At 39.6% G+C, this 17,862-nt stretch overlaps 1 protein-coding gene and 1 long non-coding RNA gene across 2 annotated transcripts in view; one reads left to right on the forward strand and one right to left on the reverse strand.

Moving 5' to 3' along the window:
* CA10 (carbonic anhydrase 10) overlaps nucleotides 1-17,862 on the forward strand; it is an 841,230-nt gene that overhangs the window by 730,118 nt on the left and 93,250 nt on the right. The window lies entirely within an intron of this gene.
* LOC129649780 (uncharacterized) lies at nucleotides 44-17,007 on the reverse strand. The gene is made up of 3 exons (XR_008713251.1): nucleotides 16,988-17,007; nucleotides 13,528-13,623; nucleotides 44-83 (listed from the first exon to the last, which is right to left on the reverse strand). It is a non-coding gene; the product is annotated as an uncharacterized LOC129649780 (long non-coding RNA).

Consider the following 17,862-nt stretch of genomic DNA (forward strand, 5'->3'; position numbering starts at 1 on the left):
CTCTTTTTCAGCAAAGGAGACTGGCTTCTCTAGCCTTCCTCTCTGTTGGCTCTTTGGCTGCTGCTCAGGTCCATTTCTATTCCCTGGTCAGTGTAATGCAAAACAATTCATTTAGCAGATGTTCCTCCTTTTGATTGTTTGTTCCAAGACATATTATTCCACATGTGTCCACATTAAACTGCATTTTATCACCCAATATGCCAAGTCCTTCAATGATCTGGGCCCTCTGTGTTTGATTATAAGGTTTGGTGATTTGCTGTGCCTGCATAAGCTGTCATTTGCAGATTTAAAATTCTTCTAGCAGGGCCATTATGTGAGTCATTAGTATCAGTAACACAAAGGCAGCTTTGTATAGGCAGGAAGAAACACGTTGAACATGGGTCAGTTCGTTTTCTGGAAAACACAGTGACACCCAAGCCCTCCTCTAACCCACCTCTTACAGGGCTTCCTTCCTGGCGTGTACCAACACTCAGAGTGTCTCTAATGGTTCACAGGCTTCAACTATGATTCTTCATGCCATCCTCCCTGGCATCCATAGCCTTCAGAAATCTTAATAATTTTTTTTTCTTTTTTTCAATCTATCATTTTTTTTTAAACTGAGGTATAATTGCTTTACATTGCTGTGTTAGTTTCTGCTGTACAACCATGTGAATCAGCTAAATGTATACATATATTTCAGAGAAGGCAATGGCACCCCACTCCAGTACTCTTGCCTGGAAAATCCCATGGACGGAGGAGCCTGGTAGGCTGCAGTCCATGGGGTGGCTGAGGGTCAGACCTGACTCAGTGACTTCACTTTTACTTTTCACTTTCGTGCATTGGAGAAGGAAATGGCAACCCACTCCAGTGTTCTTGCCTAGAGAATCCTGGGGATAGGGGAGCCTAGTGGGCTGCCGACTATGGGGTCGCACAGATTCGGACACGACTGAAGTGACTTAGCAGCAGCATACATATATTTCCTTCCTCTTGAGCCACCCTCCCCCCAATACTCCATCCCTTCTCTATAGGTCATCACAGAGCACTGAGCTGAGCTCCTTGTGCTATACAGCACTTTCCTACTAGTTATCTATTTTGCACATGGTAGTGTATATATGGGTTTCCCAGGTGGCTCAGTGGTAAAGAACCTGCCTGCCAATGCAGGAGACATAAGAAATACCAGTTTGATCCCTGAGTTGAGAAGATCCTCTGAAGGAGGGCATGGCAACCCACTCCAGTATTCTTGCCTGGAGAATTCCAGAGACAGAGGAGACTGGTGGGCTACGGTCCCTAGGGTCGCAAAGAGTTGGACAAGACTGAAGCAACTTAGCACACATGCATGTAGTGTATACATATCAATATTACTCTCTCAATTCATCCCACCCTCTCCTTCCCCTGCTGTGTAAACCACTCACACCAGCATGTGTCTGGCTATTTCTTATCAAGCTAGGTCCATTTTCCAACCATCTCTCACTTAATTTTAAGGAACATTTCTGGACATCAAACATATATTTGCACTTCCAGCATTTGAGTCTTCATATACCATAGCTGATAAATGATATGTCACTACTGACATACCCTATGATTCAACTCTGACACTCACATAAGGCCTACAAGGAAATTTAAGAGGCTGTTGCCTGTCTAACTTTTGCAGTCAGGAATACAGGGCCAAAAGTGGTGCTCAGAAACAGGACCTCAAACCCCATCCTTCCTCCCTCCCACCCCAGGCACCAGGACATCTCTTCCTCTGCTCCTTTTAATGAGGTTTTATTTCATTATTTCTGGCTTATACTTTTTAATATTTTAAGGCACAATAAAAACTTCTTGGAGGCCTGAGAAATAATTAATGAAATAACTTATTTATTTTCTTCACAAACACTTAAAAAGCAGTACTCTCAGCCAAGTGGTGTGCCCTGCTGTGCAGAGGTCATAGAAGCATGAATGAGTTTCCAGTAGACTGCTGTCCCAATAATGCTAATGAAAATTGTTGAGCTTTAAGGGTATATGCTTCTAATTCTACTTTTCCAAAGCCTGCTCCCACATGCACCTTTCCTCCCCAGATGCCTCAGCTGTATAAGTTACTATTCTCAACTGGGCCAATGCCATGAAGCATTTGGGCATATATGGGTATGTTTGGGGTGATCACAGTGACTTGGGAGGGAAGCTGACATTAACATCCTGCAGGACTGTAGATGTCTTGCAATGCTCAGGACCAACCTGCACTAACCTGCCAACTGATAAACACTCAGAGAGAGCGTGCATTAGTTTCCTACGGCTGCTCTAACACATGACCACAAACTTAGTGCTTTTAAATAACATAGATGTATTATTTACCATTCTGGAGATCAGAAGTCTAAAATTAACTTCCCTGGGCTAAAATTCAGATATTGATAGGGCTGTGTTCTCTCTGGAGGCTCTAGGGAAGGATTCATCTTCAAAGCCAGTGGTGGTCTGTTGAGTCTTTCTCATACTGGATCACTATACTTTGTGCCCCCAATAGCACATCTCCTTCTCTATTTCCCTCCCTCCCTCTTTCACTTACAAAGACCTTTGTGATAAATGAGTTCACTGGAATAATCCAAGATAATCTCTCCATCTGAGGATCCTTAATTTAATCAAATCTGCCAAGTCCTTTTTTCTATGTAGAGTAACAGATCAGATTTCAGAGACGTGGGTGGGGGGAGGGGAGACATTATTCTGCCTGAAACAGGAGGGATGAAAGTCTACGTGTCTGAAGGTGCATTGACAACCTTATCCACTAGAGGATGCAGACAACACTCAAGTATTCTTCCTAAACTTGGTTAATATTCAGTATCCAGATTAATCCACTAGAAAATTTGCTGCCACATGTCATGAGTTTCAGAACTGGGCACAGATGGCATTGGAGGGTGGCTGACCCTATTATTTTTTTTGATTGGCATATAGTTGATTTACAATGTTGTGTTGGTTTCAGGTGTACAGCAAAGTAAATTAGCTATGCATATACATATATCCACTCTTTTTTTAGATTATTTCCCCATATTTTCCATTACAGAGTACCTAGTAGAGTTCCCTGTGCTACACAGTAGATAACTATCTATTGTGTATATGTCAATCCTGATTTCCCAATTTTCCCCTTCCCTCCCCCTTAAGCCCTAGTAAGCATAAATTTGTTTTCTACATCTGTGACTCTAATTTTGTTTTGTAGATAAGTTCATTTGTAGCATTTTTCTATATTCCACATGATATTTGTCTTTCTCTATCTGAATTACTTCACTCAATACGACAATCTCTAGGCCTATCCATGTTGCAGCAAATGGCTACCCTGGGTTTCTTATGTTGAGTAACAGGCTTCAATGGGAATACTATTCATGTTTCTTGTATCTGTCAGTAACAAGCTTTAATCAAGATTGCCAAGAGAAACATCAATAACCTCAGATGTGCAGATGATACCACCCTTATGGCAGAAAGTGAAGAATAACTAAAGAGCCTCTTGATGTAAGTGAAAGAGGAGAGTGAAAAAGTAGGCTTAAAACTCAACATTCAGGAAACTAAGATGATGGTGTCTAGTCCCATCACTTCATGGCAAATAGATGAGGAAAAAATGGAACCAGTAAGAGACTTTATTTTGGAGGTGGAGGTGGGGGTTGGGCTCTAAAATCACTGAGGATGGTGACTGCAGCCATGAAATTAAAAGACTCTTGCTCCTTGGAAGAAAAGCTATGACCAACATAGACAGTGTATTAAAAAGCAGAGACATTACTTTGCCAACAAAGGTCTGTCTAGTCAAAGCTATGGTTTTTCCAGTAGTCATGTATGGATGTGAGAATTGGACTATAAAGAAAGCTGAGTGCCAAAGAATTGATGCTTTTGAACTGTGGTGTTGGAGAAGATTCTTGAGAGTCCCTTGGACTGCATGGAGATCCAATCAGTCCATCCTAAAGGAAGTCAGCCCTGGGTATTCTTTGGAAGGAATGATGATGAAACTGAAACTCCAATACTTTGGCCACCTGATTCGATGGACTGACTCATTGGAACAGACCCTGATGCTGGGAAAGACTGAAGGTGGGAGGAGAAGTGATTGGATGGCATCACTGACTCGATGTAGATGAGTCTGAATAAGCTCCAGGAGTTGGTGATGGACAGGGAAGCCTGGCATGCTGCAGACCTTTAGGTCACAAAGAGCTGGACATGACTGAGTGACTGAAATGGAGTATGAATTTCATTTTCTCACACTGACCAGACAATGGAAAGTGACTCAAAGGTGAAAAGGAAAGTTCAATTTTTAAAAAAGCTTTGCACAAAATAAAAACTTGTTTTGTGGATAACTGGGAATCAATCTAATCAGAACTCTGTAATGTTAAGGCCTCACAGAGTTTGCCATTTGCAAAACTCTTTCATATACATTATCTCATTCAGTCAACACAATGAATCCACAGGCAGTTGGAGCAAGTATTATTTTTTATCACCTTTCAGTGGCACCCCACTCCAGTACTCTTGCCTGGAAAATCCCATGGGCGGAGGAGCCTGGTGGGCTACAGTCCATGGGGTCGCTAAGAGTCGGACACGACTGAGGGACTTCACTTTCACTTTTCACTTTCCTGCATTGGAGAAGAAAATGGCAACCCACTCCAGTGTTCTTGCCTGGAGAATCCCAGGGACGGGGGAGCCTGGTGGGCCGGCGTCTGTGGGGTCGCACAGAGTCAGACACAACTGAAGTGACTTAGCAGCAAAAATGAAAAAGCTGTAACCAGGAGAACTTTAGTAACTTGTCCAAGGTCACAGAATAAATAATGTGCAAGGTTGGAGTTTCCATCTTAGGAGTCACAGGTGTTGTCTTCTCCACCACATGGGATCTCAAAGCTCTAAGGAGCTTATATGCAAAGCAGTAACAAATTTCAAGGCCATCTTCTTTGAATAAAGTAATGCTAACAAAATAGCACTCAAAATTCTCCAAGCTAGGCTTCTCAGTACATGAACTGAGAATGCCCAGATGTTCAAGCTGCATTTAGAAAATGCAGAGGAACCAGAGATCAAATAGCCAACATTTGTTGGATCATAAAAAAAAAGCAAGGGAACTCCAGAAAAACATCTACTTCTGCTTCATTGACTACACTGAAGCCTTTGACTGTGTAGATCACAATAAATTGTGCAAAATTCTTAAAGAGATAGGAATACAAGACCATCTTACCTGCCTCCTGAGAAACCTGTATGCAGGCCAAGAAGCAACAGTTAGAATCAAACAGGAAACAATGGACTGGTTCCAAATTGGTAAAGGAGTACATCAAGGCTGTATATTGTCACCCTGCTTGTTTACCTTATATGCAGACTACATCATGGAAAATGCTGGGCTGGATGAAGCACAAGCTGGAATCAAGATTATGGGGAGAAATACCAATAACTTCATGTATGCTGATTGACACTACACTTACAGAAGAAAGCAAAGAGGAACTAAGGAGTCTTTTATGATGAAAGTGAAAGAGGAGAGTGAAAAAGCTGGCTTAAAACTCAATATTTTAAAAACTAAGATCATAGCATCTGGTCCCATCACTTTCTGGCAAATAGAAGGGGAAACAAAGGAAAGAGTGACAGACTATTTTCTTGAGCTCCAAAATCACTGCAGATAGTGACTGCAGCCATGAAATTAAAATACACTTGCTCCTCGGAAGAAAAGCTATGAGAAATCTAGACAGCATATTGCAAACTAGATACATTACTTTGACAACCATGGTCCATATGAAAGTGAAAGTCCATGGAATTCTCCAGGCCAGAATATTGGAGTGGGTAGCCATTACCTTTTCCAGTGGATCTTCCAAATCCAGGAATTGAATCCAGGTGTCCTGCATTGTGTGTGGATTTTTTACCAGCTGAGCCACAAGGGGAAGCCCCAAGGTCCATATAGTCAAGGCTATGGTTTTTCCAGTAGTCTTGTACAGTTGTGAGAGCTGGACCATAAAGAAGGATGAGCACTGGAGAACTGATGCCTTCAACCTGTGGTGTTGGAGAAGACTCTTGAGAGTCCCTTGGACAACAAGGAGATCAAACCAGTCAATCCTAAAGGAAATCAACGCTGAACATTGCTTCAGTATTGACTGGATTGATCTCCTTGCTGTCCAATGGACTCTAGAGAGTCTTCTCCAGCACCATAGTTCAAAAGCATCAATTATTTGGTACTCTGCCTTCTTTATTGTCCAATTTTCACATTTGTACATGACTACTGAAAAAACCATAGCTTCAACTACATGGACCTTTGTAGGCAAAGTGATGTCTTTGCTTTTTAATACACTGTCTAGCTTTGTCATAGTTTTCCTTCCAAGAAGCAAACATCTTCTAATTCAATGGCTTCAGTTACCATCCACAGTGACTTTAGAATTTTAGAGACCAAGAAAAGAAAATCTGTCACTGCTTCCAATTTTCCCCTTCTATTTGCCATGAAGTGATGGAATCAGATGCCATGATCTTAGACTCTGAGAAGCAGGTTATCTTCACCTAAAGTACAACAGACATGACTTGTCCCCAGGACCAAGTACAGTGGCTGGCACTGAATGAAAATGGGGTACGTTGTGGTATTTACAGGCCACAGAGTTTTGAGATCTGCAGTCAAAATTTTGATTAAAAAAATTAAAAAAAGCAATCCATGTTTCTTCTTTCATTCAAAACAACTATAACTTATTTCACTCACCCTAACCAATGGTTTTCAACCATGCACAATTTTGCTCCCCCAGAGAAGGGTAGATGCCAAGGCTGCTTCTAAAAATCCCCCAATGCACAGGACAGCATCACAACAAATAATTGTCGAGCCCAAAATTAATAGTACTAAGTTAACTAAAGTTAATAGTACTAAGATAAGGAAACACTGACTTACACCAATTGTCATGCTTGGCTAAAATTGATTCCCATCTAATTTTGCCAAACAGCCTGTAACAGCAACTCTTTTGACAGAAAAAAAACCCATATGTGATCATCAAAGCAGAGAAAGAGGAAACACATTTACTGGGTGCCACTATGGGCCCAAATATTGTGCTAAGCCTGTCCCAAAGTTTATCTCAGTCCATCTTTTTAACAATCCTTCACCATACCCATTTTACAGGCCAGGAAAATAAGGTTAAGAACATTTAAATAATTGACTAAGGGTTACTCAGCTCAGAAAAGACAAAACTGAAATCATACCAAGCTCTTTCTAATTTTAAGGCCAGTGATCTAGCCACCATATACATTGATCATGGGTAAATGGTAGCCATAGACCTTTATCTCTACCCAAATCATATCTTTTATGGGCACTGTAATTATCACCTAAAACATAGGTTCCCTTTGAATTTTTACATTATCTGGCATTTTGGCTTTTCTTGGAATCTGAGGGGAAAAATAAAAGACTTTCAGCCAAGCATCAGCATCAGTATCCATGTGAGTGGCATTTCCTTCATCCAGTCTTTTTATTCCTCAACCCATGGCCTTTCTGCACCATAGCAGAGTCCAAGCCTGAAATTGTTAGTGGGAGTGCTATTGATATTTAGGAAAAAAAAAAAAAATTGATGTTGCCCAGAATTACAGTCCTCTGTTTTTCATTACAGTTGCTTTTAGCATCTCTGGCACCTGGGCAGTAAATGTCAACAGATATTCTCCAGTTATTGTGACACCCTGAAACACACATACCCCAACACTCTCTTAGGGCCAGTGTCACTACCCAACTTTGAGAATCCTGGGTCCCAAGTTCTTACTCCAATAGTATGCCTGTGCTTTTTGTTGCTCACAGATACATGTGTAATTCAGCTGTTTTTATCTTCCCAGAGTTGGGAATGGGGTTTCATTGTGTCAGATCATTTCTCTTTCTTATTCAAAGGGAAGCTTTAAGGATGCTTTCGCATTGGCATTCTGGTCAGTTGCCTGGTTTGTTTATGTTTTTGACACTGAGATCTGCAGTCACACCCCCTGCTTTTCCCATTCCCAAGACTTTGTACCTACTAGAATTCTTTCTTCCCTAAACACAACTGTTCAGGTCCTCCCCACTTGTCTATCTATTCCTAACTACTCAAATGCACTTCCAAATCAGATGCAGTTACCACTCAGATGCACTTTCTCCTTGAGGTTTCCCCTGATTAATCAAGCAGAATCTGGTCTCTCTTTCTGCCCTGAAATCCTTTAATATATTATACCAGTGGAAAATAAAATCTTCCTGTAAAAGGCCAAAGAATAAATATTTTAGGTTTTGCAGGCCATATGGTTTCAGTTGTAACTGCTCAATGCTTCCTTTGTAGTAGGGAAGCAGTCACAAGCCTATATGTAAAGGAATGGGTGTATCCATGTTCCACTGAAGTATTACTTATGACATTAAAATTGGAAATATATATATATATATATATATATTTAGTTGTCATGAGATAGCATGTTTTTCCCAACCATTTAAAAGTATATAACCATACTTAGTTCACAGGTCATACAAAAACAGGTAGCAAGCCATATTTGACCCAAAAGCCATCATTTGCTGAAACTTGCTTTATATCATCACTTTCTTTTTGTGGTTATCACATTCTAGCTCCTTGACATGTCAAGCGGGGTCCTCAGACCAGCATCATGGATTTCACCTCAGTCCTCTGAGAAATTCAGAATCTCATGTATAATGAATCAGAATCCTCATTTTAATGAGATCTCTAAGTGATTTATGTACTCAATACAGTCTATATACACTGATAAGGCTTGCTTATTAATTGTTTGTGTCCACACGCTCACCTCCCACCTCCCCACAGTAGACAGTAAACTCTTTCATGGCAAATATGCCTGTCATATATATCTTTGATTCCTTACACGTCACAAAAAAAGGAATATGATTGATTTTGAGAGTGAATTAATTAATGGGTTATGAAAGCTTAATTAATATACCTCTTGGTCTTCAGGCTGCCTTTTCTCTCTTTCCCTTCACTCTTTTTATTATCTGTCTCTCCCAAAAGCTTGATTTTCTATTTTCTGGATAATCCATTAGGGAAAAAGAACAAGTCTTTTCTGTGTTAATTAAGATAAAGAGAGAGGCAGAATCTTGGAGATTTCAGATCCTCCCTAATTGTGATTGGAGAACTGCCAGTTTTATGCTCTCAGAAGGGCTTGCCTGTATGCTTTGCCTTCATATTTTTCTCTTGGCTGCATGAAACCATTTTTCTGACCCTATATTAGATGTTCATCTCTTTTAGAAGCAGCTGAATTGTTAACAAATTTCATAGCTCCCGATTTCTACATGAAATTCCTGGACTAGCAAGGTCAAATTTGTAACCACGAACACATGCTGGAAGCCACTCGTCCTTCACTGAGATCCCCACATGGATCAAGGGATTTTTAGTTATAGCAGGAAGCAACAGAATCTTTTTAAATGGTCGTGTTTTTCAGGAATAACTACATAAATCATGCAGGCTCAACCTTTCATCTCTTTTTGTTCTTTAAATATACATACATAAATATTCTTTAATTTATAGCAACATTAAATTGACCATGTTAAAGTGAACAATTCCATGGCTCTTAGAACATTGATAATGTTGTGCAAACACCACCTTTATTTAGTCCTAAAACAATTCCATCACCCCAAAAAGAAAGTTTGTTCTTACTAAATAGTTATTCCCCATTTTCCCCCTCCCTCAACCCCTGACTGCTACAAATCTGCTTTCTGATGTGGATTTAACTATTCTGAATATTTCATATAAATGGAATCATACAACACATGACTTTTGGGTCTGCCAGCTTCTTTCACTTAGCACAATATTCCCAAGTTTCATCTCTGTTGTAGCAAGTATCAGATATTCCATGATATGAACAGGCCACAGATTGTTTATCCATTTGCCTATTAACAGACCTTTGGATTGTTTAAACCTTTAGTCTATTATGAATCGTATGGCTATAAATATGCATGTACAGGTTTTTGTTTGAGTACCTACTTTTAATTCTTTTGGATATACACCTAAGAGTGGAATTGCTGGGTTATATGATAATTATGTTTCACTTTTTGAGGAACTGGCAAATTGTTTTACTGTATTTTTTGCAGGGCATTTATCTTATGCCAAGCATTGAGCTCGAGTTCACAGAGCACTTTGACCAAAAAAACAAAAAAAAAATCTAGAGACAGGATGAAACCAGAGGACTGAAGTAGTCTAAGCAGTCTTTAGGAATCCATGACAGTTGTGCCTCTCTTGTTCTTTCTCCTCTGCCTTAATTATCTTTCTCTTTCCATGTATTTTCTCTTTACTATTATTATTAAAATGTACCAAGAAGGAGGGGAGGGCAGAAGCACCATGGAGAGTTACCATCAGCAAGGATTAATAACAATAATAACCACTATTTATTGGACAAATATTATGCCATGTAGTAGGCATTATCAACACTTTTTAAAACATTTTCACAGTTTTTTCTTGATGAAATTAAAAATACAATGTCAAAAATGAATAAGATCATTTTTTGAATAGTAAAACTTTGCTAATGAGAAGAATAACATTTTACTTAATTGGAGTTTAAAGTTACTGTTTCTTATCAGAATTGACTATGAATGTTCATATTTAATGTTGATTTGTAATGAGGTTTTGTTTTATTTATTTATTTTAAAAACTTTTAAGTTTTATTTTAGAGTATAGCCAGTTAGCAATGTTGTGATAGTTTCAGATGGACAGCAAAGGGACTCGGGCATATGCATCCATTCTCTCCCAAACTCCCCTGTCATCCAGGCTGCCATATAACAATGAGTAAATTTCTCTGGGCTATACGGAAGGGCCTTGCTAGTTATCCATTTTAAATATAGCAGAGTGTACATGTTGATCTCAAACTCCATAACTATCTCTTCTCCTCATCCTTACACTCTGACAAGCATAAATTCATTCTCTAAGTCTGTGAGTTTGTTTCTGTTTCATAAATAAGTTCATTTGTACCATTTATTTATAGATCCTGCATATAAGGGGTGTTATACAATATTTCTCCTCTGTCTGACTTACTTCACTCAGCATGACACTCTCTTCATCCATACATATTGCTGCAAATGGCATTATTTCATTTTTAATGGCCAACTAATATTCCATTGTATATATGTACCATATTTCCTTTATGCACGGCTCTGTTGAGGAATGCACAACTGGTATTTTCAGGAAGGGATTGAAGACTTGGAGAATTAAGAAGCATATTCAGGTTTGAGTGTCAGAACCAGAATTTGGTCTGTATAACAACAAAATGTATAGTCTTTCAAAACACTATCATGTTGCCATTTTTTGACCAGTAGTAACCAAAAAATCTCAACACAAACATCAAAAATCACATGTCAAGGCTGCCCTTGGCTATTAGGGAGTCACAGAGGGTTAATTTACGCCAGTCGACTCCACTGTAGAACAATCATCATACTTGTAGTTTGGCCTAAGTGCTAAGGAAGAGTACACTCTCAGTAATATCTATGAAGATCATAGAGTATAACTACCATGTAATACAGCAATTCTACTTCTGGATATTTATCTGAAGGAAACAAGAAAACTAATTCAAAGAGATATCTGCATTCCATTAATTTTGGCATTATTTACAATAGAGAAGATATGGAGGCAACCTGTGTCCATCAGGAGAAGGCAATGGCACCCCACTCCAGTACTCTTGCCTGGAGAATCCCATGGACAGGGGAGCCTCGTGGGCTGCCATCCATGGGGTCACACAGAGTCAGACACAACTGAAGTGACTTAGCAGCAGCAGCAACTGTGTTCATCAATGAATGAATGGATAAAGAAGATATATCATGGGATATTAACCACAAAACAAATGAAACCTTGGCATTTGTGAAATATGGGTGGACCTAGAAGGTATTGCTGCTGCTACTGCTGCTGCTAAGTCACTTCAGTCATGTCCGACTCTGTACGACGCCATAGATAGCAGCACACCAGGCTCCCCCGTCCCTGGGATTCTCCAGGCAAGAACACTGGAGTGGGTTGCCATTTCCTTCTCCAGTTAGAAGGTATTATGTTAAACTAAATAAGTCAGACAAAGACAAATGTTGCATATTTTTACTCATATATGGAATGTAAAATACAAATAAAACAAAATAGATTCATAGATACAAGATACAAATTGGTGATCACCAGAGTAGGGAGAAGTTAGAAGGAGCAGGTGAAATAGGTGAAAGGGATTAAAAGGTACAAACTTTCAGATATAAAATAAATGCCATTGGGGTATAACATATAACCTAGTGAGTATAGTCAATAATACTGTAATAACTTTGTATGGTGCTAGATGGTAATTAGATTTATCATGGTGATTACCTCCTAATGTATATTAGTATTGAATCAGCATGATGCAAACCTGAAAGTAATAGGATATTTTATGTCAGTTATATTTCAATAAAAAAGAAATCTCGAAAAAGACCCTAGATCATTTCTATAGGGACCAGTTGAGAGCTTAATGGCATGACATGGGCCTGAGGTGACTCTCCATGCATAACTGCCCAGAATGGTCTGGTATTGTCACTGAAGTAAAGTAAGGGGCACACAGTTTTCTCAAAGTGAGGAGTGTTGCAAATGATTTATTTTATATAAAGTAGAGAAAATTCAAATCTACCCCTAAAGCAGTATCTCTGTCATTCTCTTTGCTTGTAGGTAGGTTTTTTAATATAAGAGGAAAGAAGGTAGCTGTAAAGTTACCCCAAAATCTATCTCAGAGCTTCTGGAATTTGAGAAATCATCAAAATCACATGACTTGCTTGAAAACACATTCCTGGGCCTAACTGCCAGAGATGCTGATGCAGTAGGTCTGGGTAGGGCACTCAATGCTACATTTCTAACAAGCTCCTAGGTGATGCTCAGCCTGGATGTGCCACTCACAAGACAGTTCAGAGTAGGCAAGTGAGAAGGATAATGGGAAAGGATCCTAGAGATCTGCTTGCAGAACCTCTATCCTTTGGTCCCCTCCTGTCTCTAGATAAGTGCTCTACATTGCAAATTTTTAAACCCTGTGCCTGGCACAGGTAATGGTCAGTTTTTAAATGTAAGGAAATAGTTTGGCAGTTCCTCAAAAGATTAAACATAGCATTACCATATGACCCAGCAATTCTACTCCTAGGTATATATCCAAAATAATTGAAAATAGGTGCTTAAAAACGTGTATACACAAGTTCATAAATACCACTTCAAGTCCACTGAGAAGCCCTACCACACACATGTTTATAGACTGCACTTGAAGTAGCACTGAGCAATCTTAATTGTGCTGAAACTTCCAATAACCAGCCATTACTGACAGTGCTTTATGACTCTACAAGGTATCTGTGGGTTTTTCTCAAAAGCAGCATATTCCCATGGGAATCTGTATCACACGAATGTCATGTATGTGTTCAGTTAAGATAAAATTTTAAAACCATTAGCCCAGAGATTTGGGAGATTTAAAGAGTCACAGATCCCATTCATATTGCTCAGGCTACAAGAACAATAACAATTATGCTAACATGTCAGTTTTACTCCTGAAACTCCTTGGCAGGTTAAGGGGATTTGCTTATGAGGCAGAAGTAAGCCAGGTGTTCCCTCCCAGCAGCTGCCTCTATCATAGTGTCCTCTGCAAAGCTACAATTTCTGACCTTCATACCTCTTTAGAGCTCATCTTTTGTGATGGAGCATCTTCCTTGAGATGGTTCTAAAGTTTATTCAAGGCAACTGGGAGGCAAAAGTCTGTGAGCTGAAGCTCAAAGAAAATGAAATGAGAGCAGTGTTAATTTCATGTTAATAACAGCAGAGCAATTTTCTTACAGGAAATAACTAGTTACGTTAATCATTTTAAGTAGTTATTAGCAGCAGTCTAAAAGGATGTTTATGCTTATCACAATATGAGCACAAAGGAAATGAAGGCATGAATAGCAAGACTTTAAACAGATTTCTGGCATCCTCCTTCTAGGTAGATGATTAAATGGTATTAATCTTTAAAACTGACTTCAATCCTGAGATCATAACCATGTGATAAAATGCTAAATTAACTGCTGGAAATAGAGGTGGGCCCAATAGATTTATTGTGCCAATTTACCAACAGCAGAAGTGTGCACCACTGTTGTGAGGAAGGCCAAAGAAAAGAAATAATGACAGGTAGATATAGGGATTAATTAATTAAATGCATATAACAGCATCTTTCCCAATATAATGACTTCCTCAGAAGCTGCTCTGTATGTTTCTGAGAATAAGAAAGCTACAATGTATCATTTGTTGTTTCATTCCACCCCACCCCCAAGATAATGATTGGACATTAGAAAATGAATAAAACTCAGGCAACTTATGCAGACCACATCCACACAATAGAAAAGAAAAAAAAAATAACTGCAAAAGAACAAAATACTTGTTCAAAGATTTTATAGTTTTAAGACATATCAAGTAATTTTTTCCTAAGTAAGAGGACAATTCTTCCCTGCGATCATTGTACTTTGTAAGAAGAATCAGCTTGATAATTCAGGAAAATCATCCATATCAACAAAGTGCATTTAGTAACCAGTGATGCAAGAGGGGCTATGTTAGGTCCTGGAGAGAAACTTTCTGTAAACTACATTCTGCCTTTCAGTAATTCTCATCATTCTGGAGATATGTTTCTATAAACAGCATTTGTAACTTGGAGTGGTAAATGTCTTAGTTTATGTTGTAAATAAACTATGTTGTAGGAATAAAGGTAACACAGAGGCACAGGAGAACATTTCCACCTGGAAGGTGAAGCCTGGGCAGGGTTTCAAAGAATGAGTAAGAGTTTGCCAGATGGACACAGTACTGAAGGATATATCTGGTGGAGGGAAGTTCAGTCCAGTTCAGTTGCTCAGTCGTATCTGACTCTTTGCAATCCCATGGACTGAAGCACACCAGGCCTCCCTGTCCATCACCAACTCCCGGAGTCCACCCAAACTCATGTCCATTGAGTTGGTGATGCCATCCAACCATCTCATCCTCTGCTCTCCCCTTCTCCTCTCACCTTCAATCCTTCCCAGCATCAGGATCTTTTCAAGTGAGACAGTTCTTCACATCAGATGGCCAAAGTATTGGAGTTTCAGCTTCAACATCAGTCCTTCCAATGAATATTCAGGACTCATTTCCTTTAGGATGAACTGGTTGGATCTCCTTGCAGTCCAAGGGACTGTCAAGAGTCTTCTCCAACACCACAGTTCAAAAGCATCAATTCTTCAGTGCTCAGCTTTGTTTATAATCCAACTCTTACATCCATACATGACTACTGGAAAAACCATAGCTTTGACTAGATGGACTTTTGTTGGCAAAATAATGTCTCTGCTTTTTAATACAGTGTCTAGGTTGGTTATAGTTTTCCTTCCAAGGAGCAAGTGTCTTTTAATTTCATGCCTGCAGTCACCATCTGCAGTGATTTTGGAGCCCAATAAAATAAATAAAGACTCTCACTGTTTCCATTGTTTCCCCATCTATTTGCCATGAAATAATGGGACCAGATGCCATGATCTTAGTTTCCTGAATGTTGAGCTTAAAGCCAACTTTTTCACTCTCCTCTTTCACTTTCATCAGGAGGCTTTTTAGTTCTTCTTCACTTTCTGTCATAAGAGTGGTGTCATCTGCATATCTGAGGTTATTGATCTTTCTCCTGGCATTCTTGATTCCAGCTTGTGCTTCAACCAGCCCAATGTTTCTCATGATGTACTCTGCATATAAGTTAAATAAGCACGGTGACAATATACAGCCTTGATGTACTCTTTTCCCGATTTGGAACCAGTCTGTTGTTCCATGTCCAGTTCTAACTATTGCTTCTTGACCTGCATACACAGTTCTCAGGAAGCTGGTCAGGTCGGGAGAAAAGCATCTTCAAAGGTGCAGATGTGCAGTTGGGTCTGTCTAGGAAACTGCATAGGGTTAGCATATATGGTTTGCAGAAAGAGTGAAAGGTTTGAAATTGTGAAGGGATTTTCAGTGATGCAAAAGAGCCTAGATGTTTCCCTAAGGAGAATGAGGTGTTAGAAGAATTCCCTAAGCAGGAGAGTAAAGTGTTTAGGCTAAAGTCACCATAATGCCCACTGTGCCTAGACTGGATTAGAGCGACATAAGGTTGGAAGCAGCAACGCTAGTTAGGAAGTTATGAAATAATCCTGGTAAAGTTAGACATGGCCCTGAACTAAAGTAGTGGTGTTGGGAATAAAGAGGACAGGGGTAATTAAAAGAACTATTAGAAATATTCCTGATAGTCTAGAGGACTTTGTGACTGCTCAGAATAAGGAAAACAAGAGTCTTCCTAAGTAGATCTGTTGCAAGTGTATCAGTGCAGTGCTGGGTGGATGATAGCCTTGTTAGAGGGCTTGCAAGAGGAGCAGATCCAAGAGAAGTCCAAATGGTGGGACTGTGAGCATGGTTTAGTATAAGCTGCAGCTTGGAACATAAAATTTCCTGCAAGAGCTCAAAAGTTTCCCCTGCCGAGATGCAACAATTTACCACAGCCATTTGGGGAAGCCATATGGGATTGCCTTGGGTTGGCCCTGTATCTTTCCCATCTGGGGTTTTAGGCGTTCTACTTTCCAAATGCTGAAAAATTAGAATGAGCATAAGAAGCTCATAAGAAGCTTCAGGGCTGTTATTGGGAGGCTGTGTTTCTCATCGCGGCTCTACCTCTCTCTACATTCACTGACCTAGAAAGCAAAGAATAGTCCTTGCTGGAACCCATTCAATTCAACAGGCCATAAGGCATGACGCATGTTCAACACAATTACCAGCAAGAGAGGTATGTGCTTTTGTGTCAGTCCAAGACAGAGTTAACCTTCTTGTCTCCTGGGCAGGCCTAAGGGTGTACCACAGAAAAACCTGTTATTGGAGTTCTCCTTTCAGGCTTCCTCTCCTACAAAGCTTATTGGAACTCCCAACAGAAAGCAACCAATCCCTGAGGGAACTCATTTTATCTATTGTAGGAAGTGACAGAAGGGCAAGAGATCTGAAATAAATTCCATTTATTTCTGTTTAATTCAGAATTTAGTTCTGTTCAATTCAGATCTACTGTACAGAGCTGGGATAATAGCTCTGGCAGAGGTATTGGGACATGAGCTTTGCCTGAATTCCTGCAACCTTACCTGAAGCACTGGAGAGGGTTCAGGAAAGAAAGCAAGATCTCTGGAGTCCAGTTTTATTTTGGCTCTGGTTAAGAGCTGGGAATGGAATTAGGCTCTGGGATTAAAATTCTAGCTCTTAAATGCATTAGCAAAATGGGATATTGGAAAAGCTACTTAACTTCTTTAAGCCTTAGTTCTTTGAATGTGTGCATACATGCATGCTAAGTCACTTAAGTCATGTTTGTCTATTTGTGACTCTATTGACTGTAACCCATGAGGCTCTTCTGTCCAGGGATTCCCCAGGCAAGAATATTGGAGTGGGTTGTAATGCCATCCTCCAGGAGATCTTTCTGACTCAGGGATTTAACCCATGTCTTCTGCCTTGAATGCATTGAAAATGGATTCTTCCCACTGAGCCACCACAGAAGCCCTAGTTCCACCCTACCTCTGTAAAAGGGTGATGATGAAATTATTATTACATGACCTCACAGGGGATTCATTGAGAGGATTAAATAAGATAATATTTGTGAATCACCAAGTACAACACCCAGTATATATTAGGAAACCAATAAGTGTCAGTTATATTACTATACTAACTTAGGGCAGCTGACCTCCAACCCATGTATTAGTAACTTATATGTAAAACAATGAACTGCTAATGAAACTTACAGCTCAAACATGCTGTGATCCCATGTACATTGCAGCCATCTTCATGATTGCAGTAGTGGTGGTGATGGAGGTGATATGTGTGTATGTAGGTATATTTGTACTTTGGGGAAGAGGTAATAAAAAAAGTTGGTTTGAAGGGGAAATTAAGATTGTTGAATGCCTAGTATATGCCGGGCATGTGCTGTGTATTTTATATGCATTAATTTATATAATCACTTGCTAATAAG

Source organism: Bubalus kerabau, chromosome 4 (assembly GCF_029407905.1).
Source record: "Bubalus kerabau isolate K-KA32 ecotype Philippines breed swamp buffalo chromosome 4, PCC_UOA_SB_1v2, whole genome shotgun sequence".
Classification (NCBI taxonomy): Eukaryota; Metazoa; Chordata; class Mammalia; order Artiodactyla; family Bovidae; genus Bubalus; species Bubalus kerabau.